The sequence below is a fragment of the Scyliorhinus canicula genome, chromosome 1 (assembly GCF_902713615.1).
Source record: "Scyliorhinus canicula chromosome 1, sScyCan1.1, whole genome shotgun sequence".
NCBI lineage: Eukaryota > Metazoa > Chordata > Chondrichthyes > Carcharhiniformes > Scyliorhinidae > Scyliorhinus > Scyliorhinus canicula.
Genome location: NC_052146.1, coordinates 151137546 through 151149664, shown reverse-complemented (window position 1 = coordinate 151149664; position 12119 = coordinate 151137546).

Genomic DNA, 12119 nt, shown 5'->3' with positions numbered 1-12119 from the left:
TCATAAAAAAGTGAGATTTCAGATTAAACGAGATGTGGAACATACAACCTGGATCTGATAGCTGTCTGTAATAATGCAGCACAATCCAATCATTTAAAGGAGAACCTCCATAGCTCAACAAATATAAAAACGGCAAGATCCAATGTATTTTAAAATAAATTTAGAGTATGATGCACTATCAATTACGACGAGACGAGAGTAGAATGTAATCGAGACTTTATTAAGCTGAGATGTGTGGCCTCCTACAGCAGCTGGCGAAATGGCTGTTGTACGGAGAGCCCACACCTTTATAATCCGGCTACTGGGCGGAGCCAGCAGGCAGGGATCTACCCCTGTACCTGTAGTACAGGGGCCTGATGCGACCATCAATTCACTCAAAGTCACGTGTCGAAGTAAACATTGGTTTCAATCAACTTACAACTTTGCCTGCCTGCAACCGGTACAATACTGAAGGCGGTCCCGCAGGTCTGCTGCTCTTATACTTCCCCTAAAGGGCAGATTCATGGGCGGAGCCCATACATGTTCCAACATCTCCCCCTGTGGGTGAAGCCACACAATGGCCCATAGATGGGGCCCACAGGGTTAATAACATGGTATAATGTAACACAGTATACTGGTGAATTAACAGTATTTATACATTCACCACATTCACCCCCTGTAAAAATAAATTAAGGCCGGCGGGGGTGACGGGTTCACAAATTCAGTCGGTCCGGTGCCCGGATCATACGTTGCGACCGCCGAAGCACTGGTGTCACAGCCATTTCGGGTGGCTGTGGAAGTGGATCCGGTGCGGGTCCAGGGGTGGACTCCAGGGGCGGCTCTTCCGGATCTTCATTCCTGCGGACTGGTGTGCCGGGTGGAAGGGAGCGCGGGAACCAAATAGGTGCAAAGGAGGGACCTAATAGAGTGGAGCGCATCGGGGAGGACCTCCTGTCAGTGTGAAACCGGGAGATTCCTGGACCGTAGGGTCAGTAGGACGGTCTTACAGACCGTTGCGTTCTCCCTCTCCACCTGCCCATTTCCCCTGGGGTTGGAACTGGTAGTCCTGCTCGAGGTGATGCCCTTACTGAGCAGGTACTGACGCAATTCGTCGCTCATGAATGATGAGCCCCTGTCACTGTGGACATAATTGGGGAAACCAAACTGGGTGAAGACACTGTGCAGGGCTCTGATAACAGTGGGGGTGGTCATATCGGGGCATGGGATGGCAAACGGGAAATGGGAGAACTCATCTATAATGTTGAGAAAATAGGTATTGCGATTATTTTAATGGAAGGGGCCCTTTGAAATCAATACTGAGGCGTTCAAAGGGCCGGGATGCCTTTACCAGGTGGGCCTTATCTGGTCGATAGAAGTGCGGTTTACACTCCACATAGATTTGTCAGTCCCTGGTTACAGCTCTGACCTCCTCGGTGGAGAAGGGCAGGTTGCGGGCCTTGATGTAATGGGTGAGCCGGGTGACCCCCGGGTGGCAGAGGTCGTTGTGGATAGAATGTAGTCGGTCATCTTGCGCGCTGGTCAAGAGAGGAGGGCTGGTCAAGAAGGACAAACTGAGTTTGGGATCTGTCTTTTATAGGTCCCAGGGTTTTGTGCCCTTTTGGGCGGACCCTCTATCTGCTGGGGATCGATTGGGTCTCTTCCCAATCGATTTGTTTGAATCCCCCCAATACTGAGGCTGTCCCTTGGCTACTGGGCGGGCCTTCAGGTGCTTTGTCTTCGAACCCCGCTGGTGCCGGGGTGCCTGGTGTCCCATACAATGTTGCAATCACTTCCCTATTTGTGTCCTTTGTCCCTGGGATCGTTCCATTACTATGCTAACTGTCCCGGAGATTGCCTCATTAGTATGTGGAATGTTCGTTTCGGTGCTGTCTGCTCTCTTAGTAGACAGAATATACATTGGCTTGGTGCAGCCTGCTTGTGCTGCAAACTGTCCATTTTACCCTGCAAGCTTTGCGTTCCTCCATTTTGTATTGAGGGAATGGCCAACTTCGTTGGCTACACTCCCTCCTCGTGATCCTCATGAGAAATCATGAAGGATCACCCAAGTACGGTGTCTCTGTTCCCTGACTTCAGCGAGTTCCATGGCCTCTATACTTTCCTCAATTATGACAAACATTTTTAACTAACAGTCTCTGATTGGCGCTATGTCAAAGGGGACCATGCATTATCAATTGAAATCGGGAACCTCGAACTATCCTCAATAAACTACTCTCATCTCATATGTAAACATTCTATAACATTCTAAATCCTTAATCATTCACACAGCAGCATCATTACATTTCATTCTCTCTGACTCGGCAGTCGAGCTCAGAGGTATATCATCAATAGAAAGAATCTCTTTATTTTACAAAGGCATTGAGTGTAAAAATAAATACTTGATTACATTTCCAGGGGTTTGGAGGACTGGTGGAATCCAAAATTAGGGGATCTCACTCTATAGACTGTTGAGGCACGAGAGTGGTAGGCTCTCCTTCTCCATTTCCTCATCCTGAGGGTCTGGACTATAATACAGATGATCGCTATTGCTAAAAGTGATTCTATAACGTACGACAAGGAGTACCATGTCAGAAATCTGGTACACCAGGTCGGGGTACTTTTACCATTGGCTGGGCTGGGGGTGGTCTGGGTTTGGGAGAAGTTGGCAAACGTTGTACTGTGGGAAAGGGGGTTCGCATCCGCGCGCAACCACGCAGATGCCACAAAAACTAAAAACATAGCAATTGGAGTGCTCTTCATCTTCTCTCTCTCTCTTCTCTTCTCTTCTCTTCTCTTTCCTTCCTGGGATCTTGCTGTGCTGTTGCTTCGGTTCCTCTCTCGAACATCTGAAAGCTATGGGATCAAGCATATTATCTGTCAGTGTTCAGCTTAATATCTTGAATTTAAGTATATCTGTCCTCTTGTTCCAAATTTCCCTTTATGATGGTCACCTCTATCTGACTCCCTCATTTTTTTTTTTCAAAAGCGGATTTAGGACCAGACATATACTTAACTACTAAACCAGTGTGAGCCGTCTCGCAGGGTGTTGCAATTTACCATCCAAAAATGTTCCTGGATGTAAATAGCATGAGGGTTGCAACCGAAGGGCTGCGTGAAACGAAACCAAAGGAGAACAAACTTTTAGAACTAAGACAGTCGAAATGGGTTGCGTGTGGGCCGCGACGGGTAAGAGTTGGGTGGAATCCCCGCGTAAGGACGTGCTGTGCTCTACCCGAGCTTAGCTGACCAAAGGGGTGGTCCTCAGACAGGGCGGGTCCTCAGTGCCGTTTCTCCACTGCCTGAGCGACCTGAAAAGAACGGGAAAGAATGTAGTCATCGTGGGGTTTGCCTCTTCTGTCCTCCAAACAGAAGAGCAGTTATTAAACTGGAGCTAGGGAGCTACTAATGGATTCAAGGGAGAAGCCTTGAGCTGGGCTTCAGACATTTCAGATTAAATGGTCTCTGGAACAAAACATCTTCACTACAGAAGAACAATGACGAAATGTGAGATGGTCACAAACTTTTCAGCTGAAAGTCTTGTGGCCAATTCTCCTAGTCTGAACTGAACCAAAACAAGCAAACATGAAACAAACATACTGCAGGTTCCATCAGAAAGGACACCATTTATCTCTCAAGTGGTTCCTCTTATTTCATCATCTGGACACCTCATTCATTATCCTCTGCGAACAGGTTCGCAAAGGGGTTGCCGTGTCGGGAGTCAGATATCAAGTCACCCTCTGTTGTACCCTATTGCGTCTAAAATAGCTGTATGCATCTCTTCGAGGGTGTCTCCGCCAACGTTCTGTGGGTTGGGGAGGGCTGCTACAACTGATGAGTCTAAACTCAAAACTGTGAGCTTAACCTGCTCTCGCTCATCCAGGCCGTACATGGTTGCCTGCTGTTTCGCTCTTGCGAAAAATTGGTGTGGGTCTGCAGTGGGGAGGAATAGGGTGATTTTCTCACATGCGTCCCTTAGTTGTGTTATGGTTAAGGGGGTGGTGTATATGATCTCAGGTGCGCCTTCTGCAGTTGCTTTTCTTTGGGTGGTGACTGGGTTCATAGGTGCGGGTGCTATCTGATCTGTGGGGGGTTGGGGTGCTTTCCTTTTCTGTTGCGCTGCTGGCGCACATGTTCCCTGAACATAGCGCTGCGCGGTTTCGGTCAATTCCTGCCAATCTGGGGCATTTTCTTCATCTAACTGTGTCCCAAATGTCTCTTGGAACCCATTCTGCACAGAAAGCAGAGACTGCAGCTGCGCAATCTGCTTCCTACATTTCGCGTGGTATACGGTGCTTTGCCTTTGTTCAGTGGTGGCAGCATGGAGTGCCCTTAAAGCTGCCTTTAGGTCGCTACACTGCTTCTTTAGTGTTTATACCTGCTTTTCTGCTTCTTCTCTTACCAAGACTGCACGCTGCACATCTTGATAGGCCTTTTCATATTGAACCTGAGAACTGCTCAGATGGGCTAGACAAGACTGATGTGCCCTCTTGGCATCATCCACCTCTCTATCCTTATCTACCAGTCATTGCCTTAAACCTAGATTCTCCTTTTCGATGTCCCTGACATCCACTTTGCTCATTCGGTTCTTTTCTTCTAACTCTGCTCGGAGCATACTGACGACCTCCTCGGTGCCTCGCAATTGTGCCAAGCAGGACACAATTGCCATCGGCTTACATGCTTTTCCTAAACTTTTCTTCTGAATTTGATATAGGTTCTCCCACCAAGTATGTCCTATACTCCCGGGACCTGTCTCCTCATTCACACAAAACTCACTCCAAAGGGGCCATCCTTTCCCTTTGAGGTAATTCCTGAGTTCCAGCTCCCACACGGGACACTAACCTACTCTGCTACTGTTGGTCGCTGCGACCACAAACTGCTCTGGGTTCATGAGGCGTTACATTGCCTGCATGGCCATCTCTTTTTCTCCTATGCTCTCTTAAATTTGGAACGAGGGATAATAAGACAATGCTTATAAAATACGTGTATGGCTTTTGCTATGTTCTGACTTATAAACTCCCGACAGTTTGTCGCTACAAAAATCTCTCGGTTTAACCTTACAACCCTGTTAGTTACGCATGCAAAAACACACTTCCGAATTAGGAGTATTGGTTTGAACTACTTGAACACTTGTGGGTTTTTTTTTTCTTTTCAGATTAAAATTTCTGGGTTCTCTCGGAGTGCGGGGGCCACTTCTAATCGAGTCCCGTCGGATGTCGCCACTAAATGTTGCTCGTTCTGGGTGAGTGTGCTTAACACTCAATTTGGCTCTGTTTCGTTACTTAGCTTTGGAGTCGCCAGGTTGCGTTAAGATACTGCCACAAGTTTCAAGGTCAAGTTCAAAGCAATAAAACTATACACCAATTAGTAAGTTCAAACAAATGAGTTTATTATAATACAATTATAAACTACTCATGCACACGCTAAGATGACTAAACTATTCCTATGACTAAATAGACCAATACTTATCTGAATAAGGAACTGCCGGATCAGGGGACAAGGCCTCTTGCTCTGCACTGGGTCCGCAGACTTCAGGTTGGTACAGGTTAAAAAGGGGTCAGGAATGTCTATCTCTGGTAGCGATCGTTGTGAGACACTTACTTTGCTGGCGGCTGCTGTCTGAGCCTCTCCTCTCTCTCGGTCAAGGTCTTCTTTGGTAAAGGCTGGTCGAGAGGGCTGGTCAAGAGAGGAGGGCTGATCATTAAGGACGAACTGAGTTTGGGACCTGTCTTTTATAGGTCCCAGGGCTTTGCGCCCTTTTGGGCGGACCCTCTATCTGCTGGGGATCGATTGGGTCTCTTCCCAATCGATTTGTTTGAATCCCCCCAATACTGAGGCTGTCCCTTGGCTACTGAGCGGGCCTTCAGGTGCTTTGTCTTCGAACCCCGCTGGTGCCGGGGTGTCTGGTTTCCCATACAATGTTGCAAACACTTCCCTATTTGTGTCCTTTGTCCCTGGGATCGTTCCATTACTATGCTAACTGTCCCGGAGATTGCCTCATTAGTATGCGGAATGTTCGTTTCGGTGCTGTCTGCTCTCTTAGCAGACAGAATGCACAGTGGCTTGTTGCAGCCTGCTTATGCTGCAAACTTTGTCCATTTTACCCTGCAAGCTTTGCATTCCTCCATTTTGTATTGAGGGAATGGCCAACTTCGGTGGCTACACTCCAGTGCCGCACAGCCTACATGATGGTTTGGGCTTCCTTTTCGACCGAGGAATGTCGAAGTTCAGAGGTGGTGAGGGTGCATGAAAAGAATGCTACCGGCCTGCCTGCTTGGTTAAGGGTGGCAGCGAGCGTGACCTCTGATGTGTCGCTCTCCACCTGGAAGGGGACAGACTCGTCCACCGCAAGCATGGCGGCATTGGCGATGTCCGCCTTGATGCAGTTGAAGGCCTGGTGAGCCTCGGCTGCCTGTGGGAAAAGCGTGGCCTTAAATAGTGGCCGGCTTTGTCCGCATACTGGGGGACCCACTGGTCGTAATAGGAAAAAAATCCAAGGCACCTCTTGAGGGCCTTGGGACAGTGTGGGAGAGCGAGTTGTAGGAGAGGGCGCATACGGTCAGGGTCGGGCCCAAGGACCCGGTTTTCCATGACATAGCCGAGGATGGCTAGCCTGGTTGTGCGGAAAATGCATTTCTCCTTGTTATAAGTGAGGTTAAGTTTTTGGACGGTTTGGAGAAATCGGTGGAGGTTGGCGTCGTGGTCCTGCTGATCATGGCCGCAGATGGTGACGTTGCTCAAGTACGGAAACATGGCCCGCAGTCCGTACTGGTCCACCATTCGGTCCATCGCTCGTTGGAACATCGAAACCCCGTTCGTGACGCCAAAGGGAACCCGGAGGAAATGAAAAAGGTGGCCGTCTGCCTCAAACGCCGTGTAGTGGCGGTCCTCCGGGCGGATTGGGAGCTGGTGGTATGCAGACTTCAGATCCACCATGGAGAACACGTGGTAGTGCGCAATCTGATTCACCATGTCTACAATCCGGGGAAGGGGGTACGCATCAAGGTGCGTAAACCGGTTAATGGTCTGGCTGTAATCAACCGCCATCCGGAACTTTCCCCCGATCTTGACGACCACCACCTGAGCTCTCCAGAGGCTATTGCTGGCCTCTATGTCTCCTTCCCGCAAGAGACGCTGGGCCTGGGACCTAATAAACGTCCTGTCCTGTATACTATACCGCCTGCTTCGAGTGGCTACTGGCTTGCAATCAGCGGTGAGGTTAGCGAAGAGGGGAGGAGGCTCAACTTACAGGGTTGCGAGGCTGCATATGGTGAGCGGGGGAGGGGTCTGCCAAAAATAAGAGTTAGGCTCCTGAGATTGCACTGAAAGTCGAGTCCTAAAAGGAGAGGGGCGCAGAGGTCTGGGAGCACATACAATTGAAAATTAGTATACTCGGCGCCCTGTATCGCTAAGGTTGCAGTAGTGCACCCTAGGATTTGTACTGAGTGCGACCCAGAGGCGAGGGAGATTGTTTGTTGCGTTGGGAATATCGGGAGCGAGCAGCGTCTTACCAGATCCGGGTGAATAAAACTCTCCCGGAGTTGAACAGGCAAGGTGTCTCGTACCCGTTAACCCGGACGGCCATCATGGAGCTCCTGAAGTGTTTGGGTCGCGACTGGTCCAAGGTGACTGCACTGAGTTGAGGGTAATTGGCGGCATGATCGGCAGTGCTGGGGTGGCCCCGCGATGACTGCCTGTGCAGGTCGTACGCGTCGAGTGGCGTAGCAGATGGTGGCCAAGATGGCGGCACCCATTGATCGAGCGTGGTGGGCGGTGAGGAAGATAACACCCAAGATAGTGGCCCCCATGGATCGCACGTGGCCGGCCGTGTGGGGGAGGGTGGCCAAGATGGCGGCCCCCGTGGGTTGCACGTGTTGTGCGGAGTCGGAGTCGGCAGACACGCTGCCACATTACGGGGTCTGCGGGCCTGAGAGTCGGTGGATCGGGTCTGTGAGTTCGAGTGTTTAGGCTTGGCCAGGCAGAACTTGGCGAAGTATCCTTTTAGCCCGCAGCTGCTGCAGTTCGTGTTGCGGGCCGGGCATTGTTGCCGGGGGTGTTGAGGCTGGCCGCATAAATAGCAAGGTAGCCCCCAATGATGAGCGGGCGGCCGCACAGCACAGGCCTGGGATAGTCTCTGGTAGGGGGCCCACGAGGGAGTCGTGTGGTCGGCCGGGAACACAGTGAGACTCTGAAAAGCGACCTCCAGCGAGGTCGCCAGTTTTACTGTGTCATCCAGGTCCTGGGCCCCTTTTACGAGCAGGTGCTGCCTCACATAGTTCGATCTGACCCCCGCAACGTAAACGTCTCGGAGGGCGAGCTCCATGTGCTGAGTGGCCGTAACGGCCTGATAGTTACAGTTGTGCGCGAGGCCTTTGAGGTCACGCAGATAGTCATCCAGCGACTCCCCGGGGCACTAGCAGCAAGTGGTGAAGATATGTTGCGCGTAGACCTTGTTCACAGGCCGCACATAGATGTGTTCGAGTATTGCGAGGACCTCTGTATAGGAGGTGGCTTCGTTGAGCTGGGCAGAAATGCAATGGCTCACCCGTGTGTGGAGGAGACTCAATTTCTGTTCATCCGTGATGGATGACGTCGACGACGCAGCAAGGTAGGCCTTGAAACACCGAAGCCAATGTGAAAACATTTCTTTCGCCTCCGCGGTCTGTGGATCAAGCTCCAGTCTGCCAGTTTTGAGGGCTGACTCCATAGTAGTTCTTTAAGTTGATGAAATTGATGCGACCATCAATTCACTCGAAGACACGTGTCGAAGTAAACAGTGGTTTTAATCAACTTATAACTTTGCCTGCCTGCGACCGGTACAATACTGAAGGCAGTCCCGCAGGCCTGCTGCTCTTATACTTCCTCTAAAGGGCGGAGCCATGGGCGGAGCCCATACATGCTCCAACATCTCCCCCTGTGGGTGAAGCCACACAATGGCCCATAGATGGAGCCCACAGGGTTAATTACATAGTATAACGTTAAACAGTATACTGGTGAATTAACAGTATTTATACATTCACCACAGGGCCTTACCGTAAAACTCATATATACAATATAATACATCAGTGGTGACTACCACAGAGTACCAAATTCATTTTTTTTCCAATTAAGGGGCAATTTAGCATGGCCAATCCATCTATCTTGCACATTTTTGGGTTGTGGGGGCGAAACCCATGCAAACTCAACACAGACAGTGACTCAGAGCCGGGATCGAACCAGCGACCTCGGCGCCGTGAGGCCGCAATGCTAACCACTGCACCACCGTGCTGCCCGAGATCCAATATTAATTTAGTAACTAACTACCATTTGAGTTCCAGTGATTGAGAATGTTGTGTCTGGTCCTTTGCACATTATGAAGGAATCCATCAAATACTTCGACTTGTCCAAACGAAAATCTTTTATTAAGTGTCGTGTGGTAAGATAGCAATCTGATACAGAGCACGTTATCATGGAGTCTGCTTATTACTCCTCTGGAATCTGCACCTAGCACTGACCATTCACTTGTATGTCTTACTACCCTCTCAATCTTCTTCTGAAAATGGCCGGATGTATTTCCCCTTATATCGTTGTCACAAGTCACATGACCTTGGTCTAGTGACCGCATGGTGTGTCTGTACCGCCACCTGCTGTTTGGAGGTCGCACACCATCCATCTATGATATAGCCCATAGGCATATCACTACATAAATAACATGCCTGTTCTGCTAACAACACAGCGGCACAAATCTAGTTCTTCAAAGCAAAAAAAAAGAAATAAGCACTGAAGCAAACAATCTGAGGACTTTATGCGGCTTCATTCCGTCATGTCCCACATGTCCCAGACACTCCCTCTGTTCCTCTGGCATTGGGCTACTCCTTCTACGCTGTTCCCTCTGCTCCACTTCCATGATGCTCACTAGGTCATTTCAACTCCAGTCTTCCGGAACTCTCTCCCTCAGTTCTGCTTGACACACCCACCAAATTTATAACAACAACATTTTTTAAAAAACTGCTTCTCTATCTTAACCTTCCTGTTTTATCACCTGTTCAGTCGGCACATTCACATGCTAGCCCTGCCCCTTAAAAAAACTCAGAGCCATTTCTCAGCACATGTGGAGCACGATAACCGTGTAGTTCCATTATTTCATAATTTGAGCCATTGCAGCAATCCATTGACTATTTCACTGCTTATTATTCAACAAAATAGTACAACCTATAGGGCTGATACTGTGAGGCTCCATTCCTCACAGAGAGCCTCAGTAGACATGAGTATGGGTCACAGAATCAGCTCCATAATTTCATGTAACCCACCTACAACCCACATCTGCCAAGGCAAATATGTGCAGTAATGGTCGTTATATTTATTTCATTGAGGTATTGAGTTCAAACACGCAAGTCCCAACTGACAGGTTTCCCTCGCGTGTGTAATCTGAAAAAGAGAGCTCAAACTCTCAGCATGCACTAAAACTGCCACGATTCTGAGTTGAGATTGTTTTGGGGCAGGGATGGAATTTTTCTTTTAAGTTTTGACAAGTAATCATCCCCAGCATGTTACCCAGATATGAATAATCTAGAGTAGGCTGGATTGAAAATATGGGTAGAGTATTCTGTTTCAATGAACAGTGTATCTTATAGAGACCACTTGCTAATGGTGTTTTTATCTTTTCCGCCCAGCAACCTAAATCTACCCAGTCAAACGTATTGCTAGTTTGAAAACCTCAACTGAGAGAAATTTCAGATCATTAAGGAAACTTAAGTCAACTTTGCCAACTACAGACTGGACGCTGAAATAGTATTGTCCTCCCTCTTAGCAGTTTTCAAACCAGCAAAATGATCTCAATGTAGAGCGTACCCGCAGGCATTTTGCAGCAGAAAGATATTTTAAAGTTTACCAATATCAACACTTAGTATCCTAATTTCAGACTTCTGGAATAGTATTATCGACATGTGGGCTCAGGACGATATAAGTATGAGACTACAATTTTTTAATACTTGCTTATGAATGTTTATTACAAGAATCAATTATAACAATATTTTTCAAATGTTTTTGCCCAGAACCCATTTTTACTAACAGGCCATCCTTCGGGACCCACGTCAGCCAACCTTCGCAACTCATGCCGGCCGGCCTTCATGACCCACCATTTTCACTTACCTTTAATGTGACAGATAGGCCTGTCACTTGCTTTTTTATACAGTGTTACATTTCTGATAACGACTTCTTTTGTTTATATAAATTTAGAGTACCCAATTATTTTTTTTCCCAATTAAGGGGCAATTTAGCATTTCCAATCCACCTAACCTGCACATCTTTAGGTTGTGGGGATGAAACCCACGCAGACATGGGGAGAATGTGCAAACTCCAAATGGAAGTAACCCAGGGTCGGGATTCGAACCTGAGTCCTCAGCACCACAGTCCCAGTGCTAACCACTGCGCCACATGCCGCGCCCCCCTGATAAAGACTTCTGCTGATGATTTAAGATCTTACTGCATCCGTTGAAAAAAATAAATTTGTCCTCGAACTCACCATGTTTAGTCTTCAAAGGTCTCTGATGTTTTGAGGGATTTAAACTTTGATTTGCTCGTGCTTCCCTATATATAACACACATGAACTTTGAATCCTAATTTGCAGTGGCACTATTAATAACCCGTTCCTCAACTAATGCTCCTTTGTTCCTGGTTTATGCTTCTTCTTCATGGGTCATTCACCAGAGGCCCTGGAGTTCACATCAGCTCTGCTGGCAGCTGCAAAATAGAGGAATCACTCTCGCGTCCAGAACACGTGACGTCAGGGCATGGGGCGCATGACCTGCACTCTGTCGCCGGTTCTGGCAAGAGGACTCCATCGTTTGCTAAAAAAGACTGGCCTTGGACAGCGTGATGACGTCAGGAGAAGGTGGTCTACCCTGCTGGGCTCCAGGCCTGCGCACTGCTTGATCCGGCAGACGGGATAGCCTGCAATCTCAAAAGTCCATCATGGCCGGCATTTTTAAAAGCCAGTCCTGGCCGTTGGGCGTTCCTCCCTCAATCAGGAATGCTGCAACCCACCACGACCCTCCTGAAACCTGCCCGCAACTCACCCATGGGTCACAACCCTGAGTTTGGAAACTCCTGAATTATAGATTATGTTACAGTAATGAAAAATACATCACAGAATGGATGCTAATTAA